This window comes from Anguilla rostrata, chromosome 3, assembly GCF_018555375.3.
Source record: "Anguilla rostrata isolate EN2019 chromosome 3, ASM1855537v3, whole genome shotgun sequence".
NCBI classification, from domain to species: Eukaryota; Metazoa; Chordata; class Actinopteri; order Anguilliformes; family Anguillidae; genus Anguilla; species Anguilla rostrata.
The window spans coordinates 1,158,468-1,172,246 of NC_057935.1; the positions used below are offsets into that span (position 1 = coordinate 1,158,468).

The 13,779-nt window shown below is 47.7% G+C and overlaps 1 protein-coding gene across 2 annotated transcripts in view; it reads left to right on the forward strand.

Annotated features, from left to right (window-relative positions):
* The window catches only part of LOC135249767 (ubiquitin domain-containing protein 2-like), a 123,088-nt gene that overhangs the window by 44,293 nt on the left and 65,016 nt on the right, over positions 1–13,779 (forward strand). The gene's annotated exons all lie outside the window — the stretch shown is intronic.

Here is a 13,779-nt window from a genome sequence, read left to right on the forward strand (position 1 = left end):
TCTCTCCATCAATTCCAAAACAGTGAAGAGCAAACATGTCAGAGATGTCAGCAGGCGTTGCTCGTAGAGATGTAATCCTCTCAGGAGGAATCCTGACCGTCTGGCAATGGGGGGTTTAGTCGCACACTGGCGATCGGTTACTGGGAACAGTCATCAGCCCCCTGGGGGCTCAGCGGTATGGTGGCCTGTAATGAGTTCAGTGTGCAATAGCAGAACAGGAGAAATGAGTGTGTGTATTACATCATCCAGCGCAACAGGAGCACGAATATGTGCACTATGTCATACTGCTCCACAGGAGCACGAGTATGTCCACTATGTCATACTGCTCCACAGGAACACGAGTATGTCCACTATGTCATACAGCTCCACAGCATTCTCATACAACAGGGATTGTTAAATTCGACTCACCAGGCCAGTAGTGCCGCTGGTTTTCTTTTATACCTGATAGTTGAGTTAATATAATTCGGTTAATTTAATTTGGCCAGGGAGGGTAATTTTCATCTGTAGTCCCTGGGCTGCATGTCTTTTGGCTGTGAGAGGAAACCAGAGCACCAGGAGGAAACTCACGCAAACACGGGGAAACACTTCAACTCCATGCAGTGAGGATCCAGGCCAGCTGGGACTCGAACCCACAACCTCCTTCTTGCGAGGCAACAATGCTGACCACCGATTGGCCGGAGATTTAACTCACCGGGTGTTCCAGATTTAAATGGGTCCTGATTGGAGGGGAAGAATGAGAACCAGCAGCACCTCTAGCCTCGAGGGCAAGATTTTCGTATTGCATATTTCCGTTGTTTCCTTTTTGCGTTAAAATTGTATTTGTGAATGTCTTTCATTACCATGTAATGTAATTAATGAGTTGTAATAATAATAATGCGGAACATTTTTGAAGGGACATAATGAAAGCAACAGATGAATTATAGAATTTCAATTTATAAATTCCAAAGTGTAAGAAAGCAAAGTTCCAGCCGTTGTCCTCTCCAGCACCCCGACACAGACCGGACACATTCCTCAGTTTGACCTGCCGTTTAAAAAAAAAAAAAAAAACTGGCTCATGTTATGCGAATATTTTCCTGTTTTTTTTTTTCTTCTCTTAGTCCTTCAAAGCACAGCGCCCTCTTTGTTATTTTTATTTCCATAACAGAATGTAAACTCATGGTCATGAGCAGCAGTGCATAATTTGCGAGCTTTGATCATGGCGATGTGTCGGGGGATTTAATTCGTGCAGCAGAAACGCGGACGAGGAGGAGCGGTAAATAGCATAGTACATACGCGCACTGTATTTGCAGACAGAGCGGTGGACTTGCCCCCTCAGGCAAAGTCCAAAGTGATGGGAAAAGCCTGCAGTTAATCAGGAATGGTGTAATCACTGGGCGAACGAGTCATCGTACCAACCGTGGTGCGGAAAGCCAAAGCAGTTTTTTTCTTTCAGTGGAGAAGTAATTGAACAGATTTATTGACTGCGCTCAGTCGGCTAATTACAGGAGAGCAGGTCATTGAGAGGCTATGAAATCCTGAAAAAAACTAGACATGCGTTGGTGCTGGTTGTTTTGTTTATAGTTACCTTGACAGGCATTACCTTTTCAATTCCCTTACAATTATAATAAAAGTTCTGAAGAATTGCTGAATACCTGGTCTCTGTGCCAAAAAAATAACCTAGCAGGTTTGTAACCCAAAGGTTGCTGGGGTACGACTAATGTCCCTTGAGTAAGGTACTTAACCTGGATTGCTTCAGTAAATACGCAGCTGTATAAGCGCACTGTAAAATAAACACGCCGTGTGTAAAGGAATGTGTACATGTGGATGTAGGAACGGTTCACTTTGGGCCTGTCCTAAAGCTCCTCGGAGGGCCGTGCGCGTGCACAGAATGACCTCACAGATGGGCACTAAAGGTTTCACGACCCATAAATCTGACGATTTGAAAGTGTTGACAGGTCGTGCGCGGCTTGGGGCGGGTCTCGTGTTCTCCCAGAATCCTCGCTGTTCCGTTGCTGAGCACGTGCAAAGCTGAGGGATTTAGCTGCAGAGGAACAAAGACAATTACTGTCAGCGGAGCAGAGCGTGGAGTCGCACACAGAACAAACCTCGACTTGTCTGGAGCCCCATGAATCACCGCGGCGGAAAAGACACCTGAAATCTTACACCGCTTTTACACCATGCCAGAAGCAACACACAAAATATTATTATTATTATTATTATTATTATTATTATTATTATTATTATTAATAATAATAATAATAATAATAATAATAATAATAATATTAATAATAATAATACATAAAAAATAATAAATAAAAAGGAAACACAGACAGCAGGAATAGTACTCTGAAGAGAGAGAACACCACTGAATACTCTGTACTCACTCTGTGAAAAATAGAGAACGAGAGTTATCCATGTTTACATTTTTTAAATTACAATATGCTGAAGCCGATGCTCGTTGTTTAACAGATCATGCCAGTGATCGTTTGTTCTGCACAACACTCTCTTCGCTCTTCACCGAAGACCAGCTGCTCATTGTTGATATGAATACTCTAACAACTACGCACAATCATCATATCCGTCTTATTTACTGACTCTCAGTCTGTCCATGTATTTACTTATTTAGCGAAATCCCCCTCCTTAAATTATCAGTGGTGTGGAAAAGGAATCTATTATTTACACATCTCAAAAGTGATACCTTCATATTGGATGCCATGCCACACTATTAACACTGATGAAGCTAAAAGGTCTTGTGTGCTGCAGACTGGTATTATTACCCTCCGTTACTGGGCAGTGGGGTAGTTCAGCGGTCAGGGACCTGGGCTTCTAACCTGGGGGTTGCTGGTTTGACTCCCACTACCATTGCAGCCCTGAGAAATGTACCATACCTCCCTGGGGATAGCTTCTGTAAGAAACGTCCAGCTGTCATAATTGGATTGTTGGTAAAGCATTGTGCGCTGTTTATGTTGCCATGGGTATGGGTGTCAGATAAACTGTCCTCAGTAATCTTTTATCTGTGATATGTAGAGGAAATGGGTATTGTGGGGGAGGAAGTGTGTTGCTATAGTGCTGGTGTTTCTGCGGGGGGGCACGTGTGCCACTGCAGGCTGTTTCAGGGCTTTCACATCCTGCCCCCCCTGGTGCTGACATGTCTGACCTACTTAGCCTGCTCTTAGCGTGCTCTTAGCCTGCTCTTAGCGTGCTCTTAGCGTGTCCTCTTAGCGTGCTCTTAGCCTGCTCTTAGCCTGCTCTTAGCGTGCTCTTAGCCTGCTCTTAGCGTGCTCTTAGCGTGCTCTTAGCCTGCTCTTAGCGTGCTCTTAGCGTGCTCTTAGCCTGCTCTTAGCCTGCTGTTAGCGTGCTCTTAGCCTGCTCTTAGCCTGCTCTTAGTGTGTGCTCTTAGCCTGCTCTTAGTGTGCTCTTAGTGTGCTCTTAGCATGTGCTCTTAGCGTGCTCTTAGTGTGCTCTTAGCCTGCTCTTAGCGTGCTCTTAGCATGTGCTCTGACTCTCTACAAGGCCTGCATGGACCGCAGGTCAGCAGCACATTACCAGGCCACTGGAGGAACCCAACTGCATGTTCAGAACTTTGTTGTTTGAGGAGGACAAAACAGCCCTTGGTAATGCTACAGACAAGCTGCAGACCATCCCCTTCCCCTACCCACACACGTGCACACACACAGACACACACACACGTGCGCACACACAGACACATGCACAGGCACACTCAGGGGAACTCCCAGAAGCCATTCGAGGGCACGTGAAAGATAATATTTCCTGCAAAGCCGTATACTTCATTACTAAACATGCTCTGCCAAATAAAGCTGCATTGATAACAGTATTCTTGCGGGTGCATCGTGTTTCAGGCTGCGCTCTTTCTGTACACACTGACTCCCCCCGCCCCCCGTGAGGTCAGCTCAAGTCAGAGGTGCGCTTTGCTCGCGCAGACCTTCAGACCACAGGAGCGTTCGGGTTACGCAACATGGGGGATTATCGTCTGCTGCAGCGGTGGCTAAGCACGAGGGCATTCCTGTCTGTGAAAGCCCCATCCGTCTCCCCCCATTCCGCTATCCTGTCTGTGAAAGCCCCATCTATCTCCCCCCATTCCGCTATCCTGTCTGTGAAAGCCCCATCCATCTCCCCCCATTCCGCTATCCTGTCTGTGAAAGCCCCATCCGTCTCCCCCATTCTGCTATCCTGTCTGTGAAAGCCCCATCCGTCTCCCCCCATTCTGCTATCCTGTCTGTGAAAGCCCCATCCGTCTCCTCTCATTCCGCTATCCTGTCTGTGAAAGCCCCATCCGTCTCCTCTCATACCGCTATCCTGTCTGTGAAAGCCCCATCCGTCTCCTCTCATTCCGCTATCCTGTCTGTGAAAGCCCCATCCGTCTCCTCTCATTCCGCTATCCTGTCTGTGAAAGCCCCATCCGTCTCCTCTCATTCCGCTATCCTGTCTGTGAAAGCCCCATCCGTCTCCTCTCATTCCTCTATCCTGTCTGTGAAAGCCCCATCCATCTCCTCTCATTCCGCTATCCTGTCTGTGAAAGCCCCATCCGTCTCCCCCATTCCGCTATCCTGTCTGTGAAAGCCCCATCCGTCTCCTCTCATTCCGCTATCCTGTCTGTGAAAGCCCCATCCGTCTCCTCTCATTCCGCTATCCTGTCTGTGAAAGCCCCATCCGTCTCCTCTCATTCCGCTATCCTGTAAGGAATTCCCAGACCTCATTACTGAGTGACAGTGTGTGTGTGAGAGAGGGAGGGAGGGAGAAACGGATGTAGCCTGTGAAGAGGCTGTGGTCTCTCCGTTTATCTCTCACACCCTTCCCTTAGATGTGGTGCCATGGAGTGCATGTGACAGGAAAATGTGCGTTATACAAAATGACAGATTGATATTGGAGGTAATGAGGACACTGTGCCCCCCGCCCCCTACCCCTCGCCAACGTTGTTTCACTGAGCTTTATGCAGATCTACCACGCACCATTGCACATTCTTCTACAGTAACTCATCTCTTTGTTTTTCTTGCTGTGTCTGACTGCACGTATCTCTAAAATTAACGTGAACATTATGGCCGTTTAGGTGCGATCTGACCACTGGGCCGTTTGCAGCTCTCTGTTTACCACTCTGAGCCGGCAGAGCTGTTTGCTGGACTTTTTAATGACCCCTCTGAACAATGGTCTTCCAGACCCCTCCTGTGTGCCACAGATTGCACTGTTTGAGGGGCTCCTGATAACGGTGACCTCTGACCCCTGATACACCGCTGAGGTCACAGGAAGTGCTCTCTGGATGACCTCAAATAACCTGCATCTTCACTACTTCCACCCACCCCCCCCCCCCCCCCCCGCCCCCCGTCCGCCCCTTCTGTCTTAACTGCAGGTCCTTGCACAGCCGCAGATTTTTTCCAGGATGATCAGCTGATGTAAAATAATCGTAAACATGTAGAATTGTGTCGAAATCTGACCCGCTGTGGGGTGATCGGTTCCTGTATGGAAATCTCGCAGAGGGTTGTGTCACAAGGTTTTGCTTTGTTTGGCTTTGCCAGGGCACCGTATAAACTAAACAAAACAGGCCGCACGGCTTATTCAAAAATTTCAGCGCTGAGCACAAGAGGACTGGCGATATCTCTGCATCTCCCCCAGATTCCTTACATTAGTTTGCCTGTGGAGCGCTAGCTGGCTCGTCCCACACGGTCTGTGTGTAGATGGGCCTCGCTGTCCATGTCACACACATTACAGCGGAAAAAACTGTGAGCCAAGTCACAGTGACATCGACCACTGACTCTCCATGGGCTCAGCGAAAAGCTTTCTGAAACCACGGAAGTGCAGTTTTCAGGCACTGCCATGTAGTACAAATTCACAGCCAGAGACTGTGAAGTAGAAAAAAGGGTCTAGACCGGGTCGTCCACTGAACGCGTGAGATACAGTAACTCAAACTGTCACCTGATTCGATCACAAAATATTGTCCAAATAACACGATGGTCGATAGCGGAGGCTGCTGCCTGGATGAATATGATTGGCTCCAGACTGGGGAAAAAAAGTAATCAAATTGAACTAAGAAAAAGCCCTAGTTCAATGTTTTCTTTTCACAGTCTTTTCCTCTGTGCTGTAATATCATTTAAAAGATGGCAAACGTATTCCAGAAAAAAGACAAACTAACGGGTCGTGTCTGTGCATGTGCTGCGAGGCTGTTTATGAGCTCGTTTCCGAACATTATCCAGATTTTGCTTCCCTTCCCAAAGGCAGTGCCAAGTTTCCTTAGAGACAACGAACAAGTTTGACTCAACTTGACCTTTTGACAGAGAATGACAGGACACTTGTCAGGTTTAGAAACTTTTATTTTGAAAGGTAAATTTGTATTTTCCAAATGTCCTTTAAACTGCATTGCGCTACATTGTATCTGTTCAGCAGAAGCTCTAGGGCTGATATTTAGAAATGAGGGGATTTACTGTGGATAAGTGGAATCTTTGTACTCGTGTTTTTGTTGGAAGTCGCTCAGGATAAGAGTGTCTGCTAAGTGCCAGTAGTATATTGTAATGTAATGAGTCAATGGGCCTATAATGCAGCTGTATCTAACAAAAAATAAGTGTTCGCACTCATGAGATTTAAGATCTCATTTTCTTTGAAAGGCCCTTAAACTTTAGAAACAAATTTCATTGTGCCTGTAATTGAGTAGACACTGGCAGTATTAATTATTAATATAGAAATTGCATTTAAATGATTTACATAGAAATCATAGCTGTAGTGGCTGATGCTTCGCATTGTGACACAAAATCCCAGCAGTGTGCAACATAGGTGTGAGGATGAGGAGGAAGATGAAGCTTTGGTACCGGAATACACTGACAGAACAGCAAGCGTTTGATACATGGTCCTCACAGCACCCTGGCCTGAACCCGACACCCCCGTCTTTCAACACGGCCATCTTGGCTGCTCATCTCTCACCCCCGCCACAGGCCCCCATGAGCACACATGTCAGGTTTGGAGGGGGGGTGGGATGGGGTACTAATACTTGGTTTGAGGCCCACCTGTCCCGTATTAATAGTTGGAAGAGTGGCCCTTTCAGCAATGTTTTTTTCATAATTTTCCTAAGTCAGTGTTCTAGAACCCCACTGCTTTCAGTTCACCAGCAGTGATTGTGACATCAGCGTTAGAATGTTCAGTTAAGAACATTCTAATCACATATTTGTGATCTCACACCCTAAACAGTGAAGCTGCTCCCAGGTCAGTGTGCATGCGTGTGATGCCTGAGGTGGGGGTACAGCCCCTTGGGGAAGTGATGCGTTCGCTGGGTGGCGTGCGATGCAGTGACACAGCTGTGCCAGTGCCCTGTCCCACCCTGCCTTGCCCAGTCAGAGTCACATGTGCCTCACTGACAAACAGGAAACATTCCCCTTACTGTTCAGTCACCCATAGCACTGCTCACTGCTGCTGGAGAATTTAAGTAGGCAAATCCATGTGGTATCGGGTAGTCACAGGGGGAGATTTATCTAGCGGGGTGGGTGGGTGGGGGTGCAGGCGGGGGTGTGGGAGGTGTCCTGAGAGACAAAGCCGTCCCGGAGGATGTTGTTTACTCATTACGCAAGCACAGCTGACTGCGCCGCAGAACAGGAACCTGCCAGCGCAAACTTCGCTTTACTGGAATTTAGCCACGCTCCTATCCTAACAGCGCAAACACGAGTGCGAAGGTCAGGGGTCAAAGTGCAGTAATTCCCCCGAGGGGGAGAGTGCGGTCCCCAGAGAGAGCCCATCGTCAGCTGCCCTTGAACTTAAACTAGTGTCATAAACGAGAACAAAACTGCACCTGTAATGAGCGTTAAAATGAGCATTGTGTGACCCGCTGAGCAGGATCTCAGGTCTGTGACTAAGCAGGGCCAAGCTAAGCGCTGCAGGAGGGGGGGGGGGGGGGGGGGGGTGCAGTTTAAATGGACTCTTCTGTTTCCCAGGAAGTTAAAGGTGAGTTTCCCAAGTTTCCTCTGAGAGATTAATGCCCCCCCCCGACCCCCGCCCCCCGGGCTGGCAGCTCACGGGGTCTTCTGCGTCCCGGTTCCCCTGCGCAGGTCCCTGTACACGTCCACCTCGCGCTTTACTTACTCCAGAGGCAGCGGATCCGCGGTAATGCAGCTACACTGGGTGGGGGGGTGGGGGGGCGGGGGGGCGGTTTTAACCGTGCCCCGCGGGGGACTGATTCAGCTGCGCCAAGCGGGGGCGGGGGGTGGGGGGTTTAACGGCACAGTTCAGAGGGGAACGCCCATAACACAAATAGAACAGCCCCCTTCTCCATGTGACTGTTTCACGAGCTGTCGCCCCAATATTTATTTTTTCGTTGTACAGTGTGGGGTCACATTTCTGAGGAATCTGATATCCCTGCCAGCCCTTATCTGATTGTGTTTCCCTAAAAACTGTGACTCACAGGCGGATTTTTGTTTCTCTTGTCCTGAGGAACAGAAAAAAAAACAGAAAAAAAAAAACTTTGGTGGCCCAATCTCGCGGTTTTGTTATTTGTTCCTGCCACTCTCCGTCACCTTGGTGACAGCTCTCTCTCTCTCTCTCTCTCTCACTCTCTCTCTCTCTTTGTCTGTGTGACAGAGAGAGAAAGAGAAATGAAAAGGGTGTGTGTGAGAGAATCTTATAGAAAATTGGTGAAATCTCCAGTAAGCTCAATACACAAAAAAAATATTTTCTGAAAGCTTTATCAGCAGTAACATGTAAATTCACCGTATCTGAATTAGACAGCACATGAAAGCAGCAGTAGATATGAGGCTGTTAAAGGTTAGCAGGTCACTGTTTCGATACCTGGCCTTGTTTTGCATTCAGCAAGGTCCGGATGTCCCAGCTGGAAAGCACGATGGACACGATGAGCGGGCTCGCTGCTAACTGCGCTGCTAACTGCGCTGCTAACTGCGCTGCTAACTGCGCTGCTAACTGTAGCATATGAAGAGATGGGTTTTTCATGACTCAAAATTAATCAACATTATTCAGTCACTACACCCGTTCTTAGTCAAAGGTAGGGGTCAACGCGCGATAAATTTGAATGTTGGGGGTGTTGGATATCCCCGTTTCTCCCAGCTCTGTAAACATAGAGCTGGGGGCTGTTAAAGGAGGTTTTTCCCTACAGCTACAGACGCCATCAGTTAAACTGACAAGTTTCAGAACGAAATCGACTCTGACAAATTAAGTTACATTTAACGTGGGTTTGGTTCATTAGTTTGTTAGTTAGTCCATTACTGAGCTAATGAGAAATCGTGCGGCTTTAGAAGACTGTAATTCCTGGGACACAAGGAATAAGAACACAAATAGACAGACTCAGGTGCCACCCCAGAGAAAAAAGCTTCGATTTTATTTCTGTGAAGGAGCAGGTGACTGAGCCTTTCCGTAAGTATAGAATTACATTTTATCAGTCGGTGGAGGCGTTGAGGAAGTAATGGGGAATCACTTAAATATGACAATTAAGAGCCCATTAATGGTTCAGACTTTTAAAAACATGAACCAAATCCATTTCGGATATTAATATTCACGGTCACGTCCTGCGCCCCAGAATAATGACAAGCTTGGCGCTTTTTAAAGGACTCTTAGAGAAAGAACATTTATGCAGGTGGAAGAAAGGCTGGTCGGGTCTGGCAAAATAATGCCCACATCGAAAATAATTTTACCCATACCACAGTTTTTGTCAAATTTTCTCCGGAGGTGGCTTGTATTAGTGTCCCATGGGGAGTAGCCTCACTGGGTCTCACCAGAAGATTCCTTAAACCCTGGGTGTTCAGTCCTACCCAAAAAAAAAAACAACCAGGGGGGCTGCAGGGTTTTTGTTTTAGCCCAGCACTCTAACACATGGTTCTAATAATTACCTAATCATGGTCTTCAGTTAAGACCTTGATAAATAGAATCAGGTGTCCCAGGACTGGACCTAAAACTAAAACCTGCACCCACACCAGGGCCCTTTTTGGGTAAGACTGGACACCCCTGCCTTACACCCTTACTGCAGGCCACCTGACCACAGCCCTTACTTTACTGCCTTAGAGTAGACTCTCTTATCTAGAGCATGACATTGCATTTATATGGCAGACTCTTTTATTCGAAGTGACGTACAATAAGTGCATACCGATGGTCACTGGAACAACTACAAAACACAGGTCTGATAAGGTACAATACTCATGTAACAGTTATTCATAGCCATGAACACAGTAAACAGTACTCTGATCAAAATTATGCTAAATCAAACTAGGAGGTATGACAAGCTACAACATCAAGATAATGATACAAAGGATACAAAGTATAATATAACTAGAACAACTTACAGTGCAAACACAGGAATAAGTCAAATAAACAAATAAACAAATAAAATCAGGGATCAAAGTGCATTAATTCCCTAGAGGAGGAGAGTATATTATCAAGAGAGACAAGTGCAAGAAGTACAGACTAGATTACCAACCTGTGACCTGCCCTATTGAGCACGAAACTGAGTCATAAACACGAGGACAAAATTACCCTAATGACTGTTACACCACAGCAAACAAACTGTGGACTGCAGGATCTGCTAAGAGAAATGAAGTTACCGCTTATCAGATGTTGGGGCTGGATAAAAGAGCTAGAGAGACTGAAACACTGAGTGATGTGCATATAAAGGTGGAGAGACGGGCCCCCCACTGGCCAGGGTCGGTACTGCAGCATGAGCAGAGCAGGTACTCAGGGCTGTTGAGTTATATCTGTATTTGGCTGTGGATGGACCTGGCTGTGCTACAGCATCAGACTGGCAGCCAAGGCTGGCACATGACAGTGGAGATGGCAGCAGAAACACTCCAGCGACCTTTCGGAGAAACGTCCCCCCCCCCCCCCTCGCCGGCCTTTTGGCACCGAGCGGCTTCCCGCGCCTCTTCCTCCTCCTCTTCCTCCTCACACGGTGGGATGCTCTCTGCGTGATGCACGCGTTTGTGGCGGCTGTCTCCCGGGCCCGACCCGAGCCTGATGGACTGATTTCAGCGTACGGACGGGCCTGTTCCTGGAAAGGAGGGCTGCTGTGGTGTGGCACCGCCGTTGCCAAGGTGATGTACGATGTGGCACCGCCGTTGCCAGGGTGATGTATGATGTGGCACCACTGTTGCCAAGGTGCTGTGTGGTGTGGCACATAGCTCTTCTCTTTGTGTATTTTCGGGTAGGATGTTTTTTTATCATTGTTCTATAGTCCCCTCCAGCGACTGCAGCTATGACAGGAACTCATCTGAGTCAGAGAGGAACTCCACACCAGGCAAGTCTCGAGTCACAGGGGCTGTGTCTGAGCGCGGTGGAAAAAGGGTGGAGTTTATGTGTGGGCACATACTTATACATGAATGTACGTACATATAAATACATGTTCATACATGTCCGTACATGTGCATACATATACACACGTACCTGGATATAAATGCATGTACATAAATACACACATGTTCATACATTCATGTACGTACATATAAAAATATGGACATACATATACATACATGTACGTGCATAAAACTGCATATAAGTACATGTACATATATACACGTACATGTATGTACATTAATATATATATACTTGTACACATGTACACGCATACGAGTGCGTATATACACATACAAACACAAAGGTCTGCTGAATGTAATGCGCTGAACTGAAGGTCATGCCAGCAGTGCACTGTCCTGTGCTGCATTTCAGCCTGTTTGGTCACACTCATGGGCATTTCCCATCCTTTCCCATCAGCTGAAAAGGGTGTTTACCTGTGTGACACACCTGTCCCTGAGAACACGCCATACTCTCCAGTCATACAAAACACCCCAGTGAAATGACTCATGAATTATTAATGCACTAATCTCTCATTTCTGTACATGTGTATTGCCTGTGTATTGCAGTCAACAAATGAGCACGGCAGGTCTCTGCAATGGCACGGCCTTCCCTATCGATGCTGTCCTATGAGGATTCAGCACCCTTTAAGAGCTTAGGGTTTAACCCTTAAGAGCTGAGCGCACGCTCTCTGTGAGTGACCCACAGCCGAGGGTCCTGCAAGTTTCAACACCAACCTTCTGAAAAATTCGGCCTATTTTTTGCTCTGAGTTTCTGGGAGAGGACAATCTCTTCAGGCAGTCGGCTGTCCTCGTTGGCAGGCGCAAACTTGCCATCGCCCATTCCAGCCAATGGCTGCTCTCGCAAGAACACTTAGTTCCACATTTGAACGTGGAAGGAACAGTGCAGTACAGGATCAGCAAACCGAATGAGTTTCTACTTCTGGTGGTATTACATAACCTGCTGTTAGTAGCCAGTAAGCAGAGGACATGTCTGTTCATCTTGTTTGTGTTGTGTGTTGTAGTAGACACAGACCTCCACAGGTGGACTAAACAAACAGGCGCACGTGTCTGAAATGGCGTCTCTGTGATGTCACCTACCCAGCTCAGGCCTTTACGCCCATTGGGTGTTACCGTTCCATGGCGGCCAATCGCAGCGCCCTGCAGTGGCAGCCAATCACAGCGTCGCACGGCACGCTCTCTGAAAATCCGGAGAGTCCGCATTCCTTCCCCGCGGCTCACTGTGTGTGTCGCCCCATCAGACGCGGATTCATCCGCCTTCGCCGCGCCGTCTGTGAGAGAGGGTCGACCCGACCCGACCCAACCCAACCCAACCCACCCCAAACCCAGAACACCCAGAACACCCTCAGCGGGTCCCCCGGGACTCCAGGGTTCTGTCTGAGCTGGGTCCAGGGTAAACACCTCACTGCTGCACGCTAATTACAAAAGACACAGCCGGTCCAGCCAAAACAGCGCCATTAATCACATTAGAAAAAAATATTATAAAATAAAAGGAATTAAAGAAATGACATCAGTCCGCTCTGGTGGGGATTGTTTGAACAGACGAGTGCTGATCTTGGTAGCAGGAACAGCAGCGGAGCACAGGCCAGGGTGGAACTGTGTGTGAATCCAGACGGCCGTCGCAAACTTTGTCACGTTCTGTGTGGTCTTGGCACACGATTTAAGAAAATTTTTTTTTTTTTTAAATAAACAAAACAAATTTAGATTTGGGCATGAGTGTGAGATGGAATGTGACATGCACAGCGCTTCTGGCTGTGCTATCGGTGACACGAGCAGAATCTCAGCGAGGTTAAAAATAGCCTGAAAAGACACTGGCCCCATGAATCTCAGCTGTTAATCATTTATCGGGTCAAGCCTCTGTGCAGCTGTGAAGCAGTGTGAGCGAAGCCCTGGCTGTGGGGGGGGGGGCAGAGGAGCCCTCAGACCAGAGCAGAGCCCCCCCGGGGTTATCGGTGATAACGGGGGCCTCCGGGGGGCCAGCGCGGATCTGTGTCGGTGCTACGTGTGATTCTGTATCAGTGTTATGGTGCCGGTACTGAGTGAACAATACAGTGGTTATGCAAACTAGGAGTTTTTGTCACACAAGAGTCAACATTAACACTGGGGGCCCAGCTATGCATCCACACTCACACACACACACAGCACATACACTCACTCACACACACACACACACACACACACACAGCACGCAGTTCTCTCATTAACCTGCCACACATGCATGCATACACACACACAGACACACACAGTTCTGTCCTCATTACCCTGCCACACATGCACACACACACACACACATACACACACACACATACAGTACATACACACACACATGCATTCACGCACATACACTCACTCACACACACACAGTTCTGTCCTCATTACCCTGTCACACATGCATGCATGAACACACACACACACACACACAGTTCTGTCCTCATTACCCTGCCACACATGCACACGCACACACGCACACGCACACACAGTTCTGTCCTCATTACCCTGC